The 15,195-nt window shown below is 39.0% G+C and overlaps 1 long non-coding RNA gene across 1 annotated transcript; it reads left to right on the forward strand.

The window, feature by feature from the left end:
- The first annotated feature begins 37 nt into the window (after window positions 1-37).
- LOC135301291 (uncharacterized) lies at window positions 38-8,239 on the forward strand. Its single transcript, XR_010363031.1, has 4 exons — window positions 38-177; window positions 3,141-3,217; window positions 3,803-3,993; window positions 7,926-8,239. It is a non-coding gene; the product is annotated as an uncharacterized LOC135301291 (long non-coding RNA).
- The last annotated feature ends 6,956 nt before the right edge of the window (window positions 8,240-15,195 follow it).

The following is a 15,195-nucleotide window of genomic DNA, read 5'->3' on the forward strand; positions in this document are numbered from 1 at the left end:
ACTTTCAGGTGATGTCACAGAGAGATCAGGCTGCTTTCTGCTTCCAAGGCTCTTTCAGAATATTATCATATTAAGGCCTCTCCAGACAAAAAAATACAGTTTGAGCAAACACAATCCCCTGGTTACCCCACCCAGGAGTGCCCAGACCACCATAGGGCACGTTTTGGAAATCCTGAGGTATTGCCACTCACAGTGCTATGACTGATATTTGAGGCCTTTTGCAGGTCTAGGACTAAAATAACTGATGTAATTAGCTGGATCACCCTCCTCTGAAGGAAACACAGGTCTTGGGATTAGAGCTCTTTTAATCAAATTCTTTTATGTGAATCATATTTCAATTGGATTTTGCTTTTTAATAGTCTGCACTGCAAACATGAGATAAATAATTTTATCCATGTGGTACTTGTGACTAGTGAGTAAGGTCACAGTGCTGATTCAGTTTTCCACATATACAGCTATGATTCACTAAGCACAGGAAAACTCTCCAACTATGGCAATTCAGGTATCAAAAAACAGGTAAAATTTGTCTTTTCTGAACCACAAAAGTGAGTCTTCATCTCCAAAAACCTCAAGCAGATTTGAGAATTATTGTGAGGAGGGTAGATCCTCAGCTTCAGGTACTCCCATGTTGCAGATCTGTGACACTCAGCTAACTTGAAAAGTTGTCTGGAAAGCCATTCTCCTGCTGCATCAAGAAAAAAATATCACCATCTACTAAAAAAGGTGAAATGACATTGTATGTGACTTCACCATTCCTGATACGGAGTTTCTAGGACAGTAAGACACAACTCCCACAAAAGAAAACAAGGACATCACAGGAGGGCCAGGCTCCTGGCCAAAAGGGTTCTTCTTAAAAGTTCATAAGCTGGAAGCATCTGTCATTCATCCAGCCATTTCAGTTATGAAATTAAATATATAATTATATAAATTTAAGCATATTTGGAGGTTATCCTCTTAAATTATACAAAATTGAAACTAAGTGAAGAAAATGCCTTTTAAAATAAATTTTAATTAAATGTAATAAATTATTTAAATAATTTAAAATACATATTCCAAAAATTCCCTTTTCTCATTTACATCTTCCCATAATGAAAAAAAAAGAAATCATGATGTCTGTGAAGTGGGACTAAATGGACATTTGAAACATATTCTTTTCCTGGGAAAGAAACAGATAAAGTCTCATTTTTCAATTTATCTGAGCATGCTCTCTCAAAGATGATAAGCACTGAAAGGTGACAACCAGTTTAAAAGGATATGTAATTCTGATTTTATAAATGGGTTCAGGTTAACCAGATATGACTGCAGAATTTCCTACCATCTGTCCCTTAGGGGAATGCTCTGCGGTATTACTGAAGATCCGTGGCAGATCTCATGCTCAGCCTCTCCAGGCTGTTTTGTCCTCCTGGATGCTGTCAATTGCATTTGCATTTCTTTTTATTCTCAGATTTTTCATCCTGGTGTCCAGTGAGGAAGAGATTCTTGTGTACACATCCTGGAGCAGTGTTACAGGCTATATGTTTCTATCCCAGCACATCATTGGTTGTCTTAAAATCCTTAAGATTTCTTCCTTAAAGGACTTTGCCTAATGTCTGCTGTGCCAGCAGTAGAATGATCTTTTTTATTATTCAGCTTTAGAGCAGCTGTCGGAACAAAAAAGAATTATAGAAGGTATCCAAAACTGTTTTTCATTAAATAATCAAAAGTAAATTCACTTGCTCAAAATGTTCTTGAAATATTTAACCTGGAAAAAAAAGTCCAAGCCAATATTGATTGGCTGAAAATTTAAACTAAAATAAAACCTGATTATTGAGAGAGTATAATAACCTTTAGTCTCTAAATTAAACTCATATCTCTTAGTATTGACAATCCTACTCCAAAAAGCTCCTTCATAGGGACTGTGGGTTCAGATGATCTGATTCAGACATACCATGTGAAAAATCAGAACATGTGATAAGGAACATTTCTAGCTTAACATTTTCACCATGGTTTTACTTGGAAGCTATTTTCTTTGGCTTTATGTGTGGAATGAACCACAAGGAGCTAACACAGCTTAACCATCCAGTGAAAATCAAAAGACAAGGCTGAAAGAAAATAAGAAAAGGAAAAGGAAAATTTAAGTTCTTGATTCTTGTTTATTTTTAATGTATGATATTTACCTTTCTATTAGTTGTCATTGTATTTGGAAGTATATCAGGATATTAAGAAAGATAAGCAGTCACAAAAAGAGAATCTCTACAAATAGACTAATAACTGTGAGGAAATTTGGGGAAAAAGGATCCCTGATGACTCTGAAATTGTTGCTTCCAGTGATTTGAACACATTCCTCTGCAGAATCATACCTGGGCTGAGATGTGGATATGGCACACAATGGATCAGTGTCTTGATGCTCCAAAAGTGTTATATTTTTATGATGCAGTCTTTGTAGTTTAAATATTTTCAACCTTTTTTATTAGAGTAAAATTGTGAATTAAATATTTCAAAATCATAACAGTTATTAGATTGTGAACTCTTTTACCCAACTAGTTATTTCCCTTTTTATTTTCACTTCCACAAATATTTTCCTTTTTGTTTATTTGGTTGTTTTTTGTTTGTTTTTTGAAAGGCAAAGACCATTCCCTAAAAGGTGTAAGGATGGATTCAAAGAATGTAATGCTTGCAGGCAAGCTTCACATTTTTTGATTTGTGAATTATGCTCCCATTTAGATGAATATTTGGCAGTGTCTTAGCTCACCTCGAAAATTCTGTTTGCCAACTTGGTCTGCCTTTTGATTGATTAATGAGAAACAGAACAGTCCTCTTGAAGTGTGAATGCTCTGAATATTAGAAATTTCATGAAGTTGTCATAAATACCCTGGCCTTTATTTAGAGAGGTCAGGTACGCAGTTGGCTCCTTGAATTTTGATATATCTGTTTATTCACAGCCTTAATTTTATTAGCTGTGTTGGCAAAGGATCGTGAATTCCTTGGTGGGAACAAGGGTATTTTTCAAGAGCTTGTCAATTGCTCCTCTCTTTAACAGATATCTACTTTTAGATGAGCAGGATGTTAGAGATATAGAAATAAGTAAAATGAACTGTGTAACTTAGCCAGCACAATGGTAGATAAACATAATTATTTAGCAGATTATTTCATTATTTAAGAACAGGTAATGAAATGATGCACATCAACTGTCTTCTGCTCTCTGTTGACTGCTACAGGAAACACCACCATTGACAGAGTGAGTAGAGATGCTGAGTTACACTTTGCTGCTTTGCATTGCTCATGTAAGGAGACAAAGGAGACAAAAATCAAGCAGAAAGACTGATCAAGAAATCAGGCTCTGAGTGTGCAAGAGCAGTGCTGTGGGGTAGTGCTTGGGAGGGAAGAAGAGACACTGAATCCATAGGGGACAGCAGGTTTGGACAGTGAGCACCTGTATTGAAAAATCTGTGGGAAGGGTCCAAGACTTCAAGTATTATGATGAGGAACCCAGTGTTTGGGAGGTGGGGTAAAGGCAAAAACCCCCAGATTAAGTAAAAGGGTTGACTTAATGGAAACTTGCATTATCTTTATTTTTAAGGAACATATACTGACATGATCTAAAGAGTTTCTCTGTTTTGAGGTTAAAAGTTGCTAGGAGAAATATAACCCTTCACCTAGCTAAAGCCATAAAGCCTTGTCTGGTGAAAGGCTAATGTGACAGCTGCCAGGAAGCATCTACAATTATTCTAAAACATACCGTGAGGATGTTGGAAGATGTAGGAATATGAACGAGTGACGACAACAACAACTTTTCATTTGTTTTCTTCCTGATCATATCAAGGCTTTATGCTGAAAACCTGATGGCACCTGCTTCCCTCCAGCTGCTCCCAACAGGGAGACCGGGGAGGCTCTGATGCAACCATGGTCTCTGCATCATTTTGCTTGTGAAGCTGCAGCCCTCACTGCTCTGTCTCCAGTGAATGATACTGAAAATGACCTAGATTTAAGATCAACTTCCAAAACCATTCAAAGGTTGGACTTTCTTGTGATGTTCATATTTTACTTCTAGTATTGTCTGATCATGTGAAAGATGTCAACCTACTGTCATCCTCCACTTTCTCCATTAGCTCAAACAGTGGACTCAGACACTCAGAGTAAAAGTTGCACAAGGTGGACCACTTTCTGAGATGGCTCAAGTTTCTGATGTAAGGTTCCTCAATGCATGTGTAACAGGGGCTGAAAGGCTTGTGCTGAGGAAGATAGGATTTCCATAAGAAAAAGAGTGGTCTTGTGATTAAGACAGTCTGCCAAAAATCCTGCACTAAATACTCTACACAATATGTAGTCTTTGGTGCTTCAAATTAGCTGCCCAAATTAAAGGCTAATTTCAAGCCTAATCTGTCTACCTTTCTTCAATACAAAAATTCAGCTAATATCACTCCTCACCACTGCACAAATAAAATTTGCAATGAGTAACATCACAGAAAAAATTTCCTGAGGACATCTATAATTCTATCACATGAAAAAGTTTGAGTTGCATAAAATAAATGTGTCCATGGGGCATGCTCTGAAATATGAGGGTAAAACAAAAATATTGAGGAGCCACTCAATCACTGAGTGCTGTTCAGCCAGGGCACTGAATGAGACAGTCTTGCAGACTGTGGATGATCCTCAGTCAAACTGGCAAAATTCACACACAACAAGGGGACAGCCCACGGCTGTACAGATTGAAATGCAGAGACGTATACAGAAAGCTTAGTTCTAGCATTTTGTAACTTTTCACTGTTTGCTTTACAACCTTAATATAACTTTACTGGGTATCTTTTTTAGAACATAAGGTTGACCAGAAGTGAAGGGTATCCTCATCATTTTACGGAAGTTTTACTGTCACCTCTGTATTTTTTACATATTTTCAGAACAAGCCACTTCTATTTTAATGTGGTACAATTGTGGTTTTGAAATTCTCTCCTGAATCAGTAGTCATACTGGATAGCCATGAGAGGAAACCTTTCATAGTTTGAAGTTCACTGTATTATCATCATTTCAATTTGTTCCATGGAACATATGTTCACTCACCTTGGATGCCACATAATTTTCACTAGAATTTGATTCCTTCTATTCTGACTAGCACAGGTTTCAGAAACCATAGGAAGCAAGCAATTTTGAGCTCATTCAGGTACACCTTGCATCTACAGTGAGGCAATTAGCCAGTAGCTGCAGTAGCCAACACCAATCTAGGTAAGACACAGGCATCCTAGCCATGCTACGAGGTGGTGCCTGCAGCAACTCTTGCTCCATGATGGGTGCAAGGCAGGACTGTTCCCTAGTTCTGCCCCCAGGGAATTAGCTTGCTGCATATATAGATGGGAGCACTTTCTGCTCATTTAAGAGTGTCAGGATCTGACGCAGCACCATGTACTATCGTTCAGGTGAAGGGAGGGTTCAGGCTAAGCACACCACAGATTCTCTTGGGAGTCTCATTTTTCACTGTTCCTGTGTCATCTGGAAATGAAGGGGGAAAAAACCCAACAAACCAAAACAGAATCAGACCTAATATTTTTTAACACATTTAGTTTGGTCAAATATGAAGTCTTCTTCCTAAATGTGTTGGTGTTGCAATTTTCTGTACCTTGTCAGTTGAAAGACGGGAAAGTACATATTTTCAGTGAGTGTTGCAAATGTGCCCTACCAACTTGGTGCAATATTTAAAGGATGAGAACTGACAGTTCATCCTCTTTTGCTCTAATATGCTGAATCTAAATGCCCTAAAGTGAAGAAAGCTAGAATTTCAATTCAAAATTCAACACCCACATCCTTAAATTCAAGAGCATTTGGGATTAGTTTTAATGTTCATTCCTTACAGGAATAAAAACAATCTGGTCTGAAGCCAGAAAAATCTGGGGTGCTGTCTGCTCCTGCCTACTGTTGTCTGGCAAATCAATCTCATGCCTAATTGTAGACTGCACCTGCAGAATATTAAATGTGGGGAGTGTGCAATGCATTATGAGTGACCCTCACCTTGCTATGATGGATGCTTCCTGACAGTGCAAACACAGAGAAAAGACAACAGCTGTCCTCTCCCATCACAGGACCCTGACAGCAGTCAGACAGTAGGCATCCTGTGGCAGCCACTGACTGGGCTGCCCAGTCTGCTCTCACTGTCTCCTTATCCCATGTGTTGTAGAAGGGGGCTGTTGAGCAAACTCCTCTGAAGCTGTCCCTTCCCTGCCCCTCAGTTTAACACTCTGCTGGAATGTGAGCTAGAGCTCCCTGTCTGTTCAGGAAGTGTTGGGATTCAGAGACTTTAAGCTAAAATACTAATTAAGCAGATGTTAATCATTGCCAGCCAGTATTCAGAGGAAAGGCTCTTAGAAAAGGGAGCATTAAATACATACAGAAAATACTAGAAATAATATTAAATATCTGTAATGCTTTGCACAACTAAAAATAAGATGGAGTTAGCTACTAGAGATACTGTGGTTCTTCCTACACAGATATGGCTCTTTTCTTCTCCTACCTCTATTAATAGGATTGCAGCTGCAATATTAATTTACATAGCATTTATATTGCATTAAGACAAAAATAATTTAGTGCCCATGCAAATTCAATCCTTCACAAGTTTCTTTAAGAGGTGGTTTCTTGGCCTTTCCAGAATATAGATGATAACCTATTGCCTGGGCTCCAGAGCTTAGAAAGAAAGTCTCAGCATCTCAGTCAGTCCTTTCAATATTCCCCTGACTCGTATTATCAAACTTTTAAAATTCCCCACATTCTGAGTGGCATGTTAAGCACTAATGACCCTGTACTTAACAGTTAACACAGAAGTAGGACTGATGTTGGATTCATCAATTAAAGATCTCTTCCATCTATGGGGTTTTACTTGAGAACCTGTATCCCTTGCCTATGCATGGGTTAGTAGGCTACAAAATGGTATCTTGTTCCAATAAATCCAAGTTAAATAAAATACTAATATCCACAGAAGCATACAATCACCACAAGTGCACCTGCCTGCATTCTCATCTGGAGAGGCAGAATTCCAGCTTAAAAACAGTGCATAGTGAAATGCAGTCTGTAATCCATGAAGGTCAGCTAGTCCATTCTGCACCCTGCCTGGTCCATAAAACAACTTATGGTAGGTCAAAAGTCACTCATGGCAGAGAAAGAAAGCCATTATATTTGTTTGAAGTGGTGAAAGTAGGGACAGAAGATAGAATTTACAGAAAATTCATTTGGGTTCTGCACTGCTCAAGTCTTTTATGCAATCTTTTTTTCAAGCAGTTTGACTGGAAACACTCCTGAAGGGTGACCATGTATGCCTTGAGGGAATAATCAACCAGAATCTTCCTCAGATAGTGCCAGAAGAAGCTGCCATGTATTCCTTACGATGACCATCCTCCACTCCTGATTTTTCTGAGTCTCGTAGTTGAATGCCCCAGCCCTCTACATGTGGGTAGGGATCCAGAATATTTCAATTCTGCCTTTCTCTTTAGCTGCCTTTTTTTTTTTTTTTCCTGTCCTGTGGAACAAATTCAAGTGCTTGGAATACCAAAGCATGTAAACTACAGGATTAGATAGATCTCTTTGCCTTTATCTACTCATCACCTCTGTTCTGACATTGAAAGAAATGTCTGTTTTTGGAGCTAAGACATCTATTTGAATCTGAGCACTTAATACAGCAGGGTCATAGTCAGTAGCAGATACTCCCTGGGGACTCATTAGGATTTCCAAAATTGTGTATAAATGCAGTATGGATATATATATATGCGCTCCTGTATCTTGGAAATCCCAGTGTAATGTACATACACTGAAGGCCACAAAAGAAGTGGGCATCTTGGCAACCACACCCAAAGCAGGAACATCTGTTTCCATTCATGATGAATTTTTTCAGCTGAAACAAGCTGAATCACAAAATTTTGCTTTAACTACAGCACATAACAAATCTTCCTCCATTCTTTGTCTACTAGGTGAAGCTTCAGGATGGCTAAGTTGGACCTGTCTTAAAGTGAAACTAATTCATTGGTGCTGGAGTAATTTAAGGACTTCCTATAAGCCATCACTAAAGCTACTTGCCAGGATGACCTATGCAGGACAAGCTAGAGTGAGAAAAATTAACTGGAAGAGGTGGTTCATTTTAATTTTTCTTCAACTATTTTCCCACACTGCTAAATAATAATGAAAAGCAAAACAGCCTGCCCAACATTACTTCAGCCTGCCACCAGTGCTACCACCAGTGCTGATGGGCTCAGCAGTGGATTCACAGGTCAGTTCATAACACACAGTCTCTGCTGCTTTTTCCTCACAAGGGGGAGGATTCCTCATGGTGGGGTGGTGGGGTGGAGTCCCTCCCACAGCAGGCAGCCTACAAACTCCTACAACATGGGTCTTTCCCTTGGGCTGTAGTTCTTCAGGAGCAGGTCCAGCACGGGGTCACAAGTCCTGCCTGCAAACTCGCTCCAGCGTGGACTCCTCTCTCTAGAGGTCCTGCCAGGAGGTCCTGCCAGGAGCGTCCAGCATGGGCTTCCCACAGGCTCACAGTGTCCTTCAGGCATCCAGCTGCTCCAGTGTGGGGTTCTCCATGGGCTGCAGAGGGACTGCCTGACACACCAGGGTCTGCAACAGGGACTGAAGTGAAACTCTTCTCCAACACATGGGGCACCTCTTCGTCCTTCTTCACTGCCCTAGGTGCCTGCACAGCCGCTCCTCTTGCATATTCTCACTCCTGTATTTGGCTGACGCTGCTATTGTGCAGAAAAGCTTTCTCTTCTTAATTGTGTTATGCCAGAGGCACTACCAGAGTACAGATGGGGTCATCCTTGGCCAGTTTGACATGGAGATGGCTGGCACTGACTCTGTGGACATAGTGGAAGATTCTGGAAGGTTCTGACAGAGCCACCCTTGTAGCCACCCTACTATCAGAACCTGGCCACACAAACTCCCCCCACAGACCCTTCTGTTGTTTCTGTGCTGCATTTTTTAGCCTCATATGGATGTCTCAGATACACAAATTACACTTCGACCTTCATTCCCTTAAACTGCAGTCTAAAAACCTAATTCACATGGAGACAGTTAAAGTTCATGAGAAAGGATGGCAATGAGCTGGTATATATTTAAACTGAACTGAAACCAGGGTCATATATTTCTTTTCTTGTAAAGAAAGTGAACTGTTGTAAAAGGCCTTGAGGAGAAAATAAGTTACAAGAAATGAAGAAAAGTTCTTTTGACTTTTGATCACTATAAAGATCTTTATGGCTCAGAAGCATTTAAGGACTTGCATGTTAGTTCTACAGAAACCTAGAGTTAATGGAACACTTTAACATTTAACATCATATTTGTTTACTTGAATATTTTTACCCAGGTCAGTCTCATTATGTGATATTATTTTCATGTTTCAGCCCTAAATTATCAGCATGAGGATCAATTACAACACTACATTTTCCTGTTTAAAAAGTGACAGAGTGCTGAAACAGCAAAAATATTTTTTCCAAAAAATAACCTTTTCTTCAGCAGTCTCGCTAATAACTTTGTTAAATTATGGAAGATCTCACAATACCCATAAACTTCCATATAGGTCTCTTGTGCCTGTGCTGTCCTGGAATATTTGCACTTATCAGAACCAAGCTATGAAAAAAAGGGCTCTTTCCCCCTCATTAATCTAGACTTACATTCAGAGGAAGACAAGCGTTCTCAGGTGGCTTGGTTTTTAAGTGACTACCTTGAATTACTGAAATCCATTCAAAAGCACCAACTACCTCTCTGGGAGCTGGGTCCCATTAAACTTTCCATTTTGGGCAACCTAAATGGGCCAAATCAAATCTCACACTAAAGCTAAATGTAGATGTGTGTTAATGACATTTGTTGCAGCTGGAGGTAGTAAACATCTAGCACTGCAGGGACGTTTCCTTTTGCTTTCACATGGTGCTTTCATGGTGTACATGCAGGTTTTTTTCTCACAAGTACCAAGATTACCAAATTCACATCAAACTTGAGAAGCAGGCAGCTTACTCCATGCTTCTTCCTCAGTGACAAAGATGTCTATGGATGCTTGTGCAGCATAGCTCTGCACCTTTCTCTTGTTTTTGACTTTGCACTGCATTCAGCTGTTCAGTGGGTCACCGTGGCCACGTCACAGTTGTCACCAAGCATGAGCAGAAATGGGATATGACCCTACAGCCTGGTGGGGTCCTCAGAGGAGCTCCACAGCCTGGCACCCTGCATGTCTGCAGGTCACCAAAGCCCCATAAGCTGATCTATGGCCACACTGCTGGAAAAGGGTAGGAAAAGAACATGTCTGAGTTCTATAAACAGGAGGGCTAAAAGATGCTCTTCCTCCACAGAATAAAAGCTTGAGTAGATGAGTCTATCAGTAGGATTTAAAAAATCAGCTCTGACAAGAGATGGCAATACAACATTTGTTTCTTCTGGTAGATTTTGCAATTCAGATTTAAGCTTGTGACACTTTAGCATATGAGAAAGCTGTCAGAAGCATTTTAAGCATAGTTATTTTTCTCTTTCCTAGGCTGTGCAAAGGTAACCTGGGTTTGTATCTTGAGGAATTAAAGCAGAACATTTTGTATAATTCTGAAGTAGTTTTTAAATATTGTCTGTAAGACACAGCTTTATGCTGCAAACGTGACGATGAGGTAATGTTTATTAGTATTCACTTGATATAACCTAATTTATTCATTGCTTAATCACCCCTGAGAAATATGGACCTCTCCAAGTGAGATGACTAAACAGTATATATTGCTATCATACATTCTCTCTCCATGAGATTCCAAAAAAATTAAATGCATGGAAAATATGTTTCTTCCACCAAGATTAATCGATGCAGTTAGGGAGACTGATGTATTATACAGCAATTCATTTCAGTAAAATATTTCTACATGACTGTTGATAGAGAACAAAGCTGGAATTTGCTGAAATGGTTGTATATGGTATGCACTTGCCTCACAACAGCAGGAAACTTTTAGCAGTACAGCAGCTCATTCCTAAAGGGTTCTTTTCTTAAGCCAAGATGCAGCAAAGTTGGCAGCTCAGGCCCATCCAAACTGGTGCTAGACAAGATGCAGAACCACAGGGTTTGGACAGATGTACCACTGACAGATGGTGCTGAGATTAGTCATTATCAATCAGCTTCAACTTGCATTTATTTCTCTGGTTCAATGCCAGTCAGGGATGAACCCTGACTGATAATGCCTTATTACAGGCTAATATTTATTAAGAATTGCTGGCTCCCTAGAGGATGAAATGGAGGCACAGACCCTGCTCATAGGAAAGGACAGACATAACAAACTGAGTTTGCTCATTATCACTAACACTGGTGCTTAGAGCTCCAGCATCAGCTCTGCCAGTGACACTCTGTAGAGGGATCAAGGGTTGCACAGAAGTGGAAAGACCAGCTGCCACTTCTCTCAGAGGCATTTCCACCTAGTTAAGGCCAAAGTGTGCGTTTTGGGATAGCATAAGAGGAGCATAAGTAGGCTAGATCTAGAAATCCAGGACTGGCAATTATCTTAGTACTATGTCCACTCTGTCTCAGGAATAGAAAAAAAGTACATGTATAAGTACATATACAGATACTCATACATGTACCACTCTGTTGCACAGACATATGTGTAAAGATGGTAGATGGGTCTGTGTATTTACACCTGCCTCTTTCTCCATAATACAATCTCATGAAGTGGCAGTAACAAAGCAGGACTGGATTCACTACATCACCTGTGATCACCCATACAATTCTGTTATAATATTAAACTCATCCTCCAGCCCTAATCTATAAGGCTGTAATAAAAACCGAAACGTTAATACACTAGATTCAACCTTGATTTATACAACTGAAGCTCACACTAAGACATTAGTCTCAAGTCTCTCCCTTGACATTAGGGAGATTGAAAAACCGATGTTAAAAATAAAGATAGTTGTCCTTACAGTCTGACTAGTTATACAAATTATATTAAATTTCTCTAAAGAAAAAAAAAGAAATTATGCTATAAGCAGTAGACAATATATTGCATGTTCACTGTTGAGGTGCCATTGAAAAGTTTTCTAAAATCTTCACTGCTGATATTGACTGGAAGAAAAATAAAGCTATAATAGATAGCTGGTTTAACAAAAATGTCCTAGTATGTCTTTTATTTGAAAAGGATTAAAAGAAAATTACTGCATAATGCAATATACCCAAGTCAGCGCAATAGTAAGAGGAGTCATTTTATCAACAGGATTAAGTCTCACAATAGAATAATCCATAATGGAAGTTACAGGAATGGAGCAAAAGAGAGAGCTAAAATGGTTGTTCTTTTTCCCCAAGAGTTATAAGGAGATGATCTAATGCTATGTTTTTATAAGCAGAGATCTTTCCCAAAGCATTTCCTAGGATAATTTCTTTTATATTTAATGAATTTCAAGAAGTGAGGAAGGTTGATGTTTTATGTTTAATGTAGTCCCTGAAGAGCAGAATAACGCCATGAAGATATTCTATGTATCTAATTTTACAGCTGCCAGATATGCTATTTTTCCTTGAACAAAGACTCTCCAGCAATTTATGAATGCAGTTAAATGATCAGATATTTCAGTGCAGGAGAGGTTTTACCTGTGCAACTGAGAATATAGAGAATTTATAAATCCCAGGTTCTCAGCAGAAACCTGTCTCCAAAGCAATGCTTGTGAACTGATTGCTCCCCTGCAGACAACTAGGGTTTCATCACAAACTCCCCCCAATCTCATTTCATACCAATACTCTCCAGGGTAGGCTGGGCAGTGTCCATCTGCCTCTCCCAGAATGGAAGAGCCTTTCAGTGGGATGCTGCAGTCTGGATGCTGCAGTCTGTGTTCAGAGGTGAAGTTCAGTAAGAAAGCCCAGTTCACAGGAGACACCACCATTCAGCTGCACCTCCTTTGAGGCAGCACCCAAGAAACAAGTAATTTCTAACACAAGAATTTCTCTACAAGCTGGGAAGCCCAGGTGCTTTAAGAATCCCTGCAGATGCTCATGGCACTTCCATAGGTACTTTTCAAGGCTGATGTAATCAGATCAACCCCCCTTTATAAATAATTACCTACTCAGAGTTCATTCTTCAGCTGAATATAGCAAATTTGAGCAATTAGTTGGTCAGAAAAACACATCTAACTTTTCAATAATATATACAGAGCTATATATTCAGTTATATATAATATAGAGAAGGAAGGTAACATCCTTTAATTTCTTTTTTTTAAATTCACAAAGAGGATTTCAAGTAAATAACCAGCTAGTAGAAAAAAAGAAAATATCTGAAACATTTTAATTCACTGACAATAATGAGAAAATAATCTCCAGCATCTAATGTATTATAAACTACTTTATGTGCAAAATATCACATTGGGTCATGTTGTACTTAATAGCTGAAACACAAGCTCACCTGATAACTGACACTGTTATTTTGGGCAAATTTCTTATTTACCAAAGCAGTTTTCCTGATATTTTCTAAAATCCCACACAAGCTAATGCAATTTGGAAAAAAAAATAATTGAATTGATGCCAGAGAAATGTACCTGAAAAAAGATTCATACCTTAGATAATAGAGGTCTGAACTTGCAGCCCTGACATAGATAAATAGGTTGCCTAGTAGGTTGTTTACTGTGCTATTGGACCTGGAGCATGATAAAGTAAGCAGAAAAGGGACTGGATAAGCTATATCTCCATAACAACCAAGAAAAGAACGATTACAAAAGAGCATGGAAAAGCCACCTTCACAAAACAGGCTTTAACCTTAGAGCAATGGGAGCAGCACAGCACACTGCACTGCTGATGCCTAAATAAGAAAAGACAGTCTTGGCTCAAAACTATTGCATCTCACACCAAGTTGGGTGCTGCAGCTGGAATAATAAAAGTACAAAGCTATCTAATACAGCAGCCGTATGGAACAATAAATTCTTTTAGAGGAATTGAATTGTGATCAGTGTGTTACAGAGGAAGGAAAGATAGCATGGCATTAAAGTGATTTTCAGAATATACCTTTATATCAAGAAATCATTCACACGCTACTTTCCTTTAGCATGTTTCAGGGCATTAAGCCATTTTAAAATTAGTTAGTTTTTCTTTGTTTTCCATAAGTTTCATGATTTGAACAGCTCCTTACAGTAGTTTGACCTAACTGAGCGAGTTCTTTTAGGTTTTACAAGAAAGACAGCATTCAAATACAGTCTTCACAGAAACCTCCTAAATGAATGAAAAAGGGACAGACTTTTGAAATGAAGAAGTCATTGGGAAGGTAGACTCACAACCTGAACCTTTTCCTACTCAAAACATTATTGAAACTCCTGCTGGCTTTAATGAGCATTGGATCAAAACCTTGGTTTTCTCTTTGACTATGAATTAAGCTCTTTGATGTTAAACTACTTTTAAGGGGAAACTTCAGCTTTAATGTACAAGCCTTCAGAAACACAATCTCTAGAAGAACTTCACTTTGACCAAAGTACCTGGGGGCATTTTTATTCCCCCCAGGTACAATAAGTTATCAATGGAAATAGTGCAGACATGCTACTGGTATATGTAGCCATGCTGAATGGGAACAGCTACCCTGGCTGCCATTAACGATTTAACTCTTCCCTTCTCTTGCAACCCATAAACTTTTTGCATGGTCACTCTCACACAGTGTCATTTCAGTGGGTTAGAGTCATTACAACAACTACATTCCCTTGAAGAATTTAGAAGCTCTTCTATCTGACACTTTCCATTTTCATAGAAATAGGAGACCCCAACCTGAAATGGCTATTTGGTTTGGATATTTTCCCTCTGCTGTCTAATGTTTGAAAGATAAAAGGATGTTTTTTTCTTAGTCAAATAAGGGTTCTAGTAAACAAGAATTGATGGCACAGATTTTCAAACAAACATAAATAAGTCTGGAGAGGAAAAAAGGGTAATTTTCAATAGTAAAGCTCTTAATTAAAAATAATTCCAGTGTCTCTAGAAAGAAATTCTTGCCCATGCAGCAGATCCCCTGCCCCTGACCTTCCTGCCTTGGGCCCAGCCCATAGTAGAGAGCAGTCCTTGTGCCTATGGCAGCCACAGCACAACAAGAGGATGCTTGCCTCAGTTTCCTTACTCATGTCTAGTTCCATTCCACAAAACAAAATCTTGCCTGAACTGAGCACATTTGTCCTATTATCAACCTACCTACCACTAACCTATGTACATGAGCAACTTTCACAAAGACTTTCAGTCCAAATACCAATTAAATTTTTTCTAGGCAGACATTC

Source organism: Passer domesticus, chromosome 5, assembly GCF_036417665.1.
Source record: "Passer domesticus isolate bPasDom1 chromosome 5, bPasDom1.hap1, whole genome shotgun sequence".
NCBI classification, from domain to species: Eukaryota; Metazoa; Chordata; class Aves; order Passeriformes; family Passeridae; genus Passer; species Passer domesticus.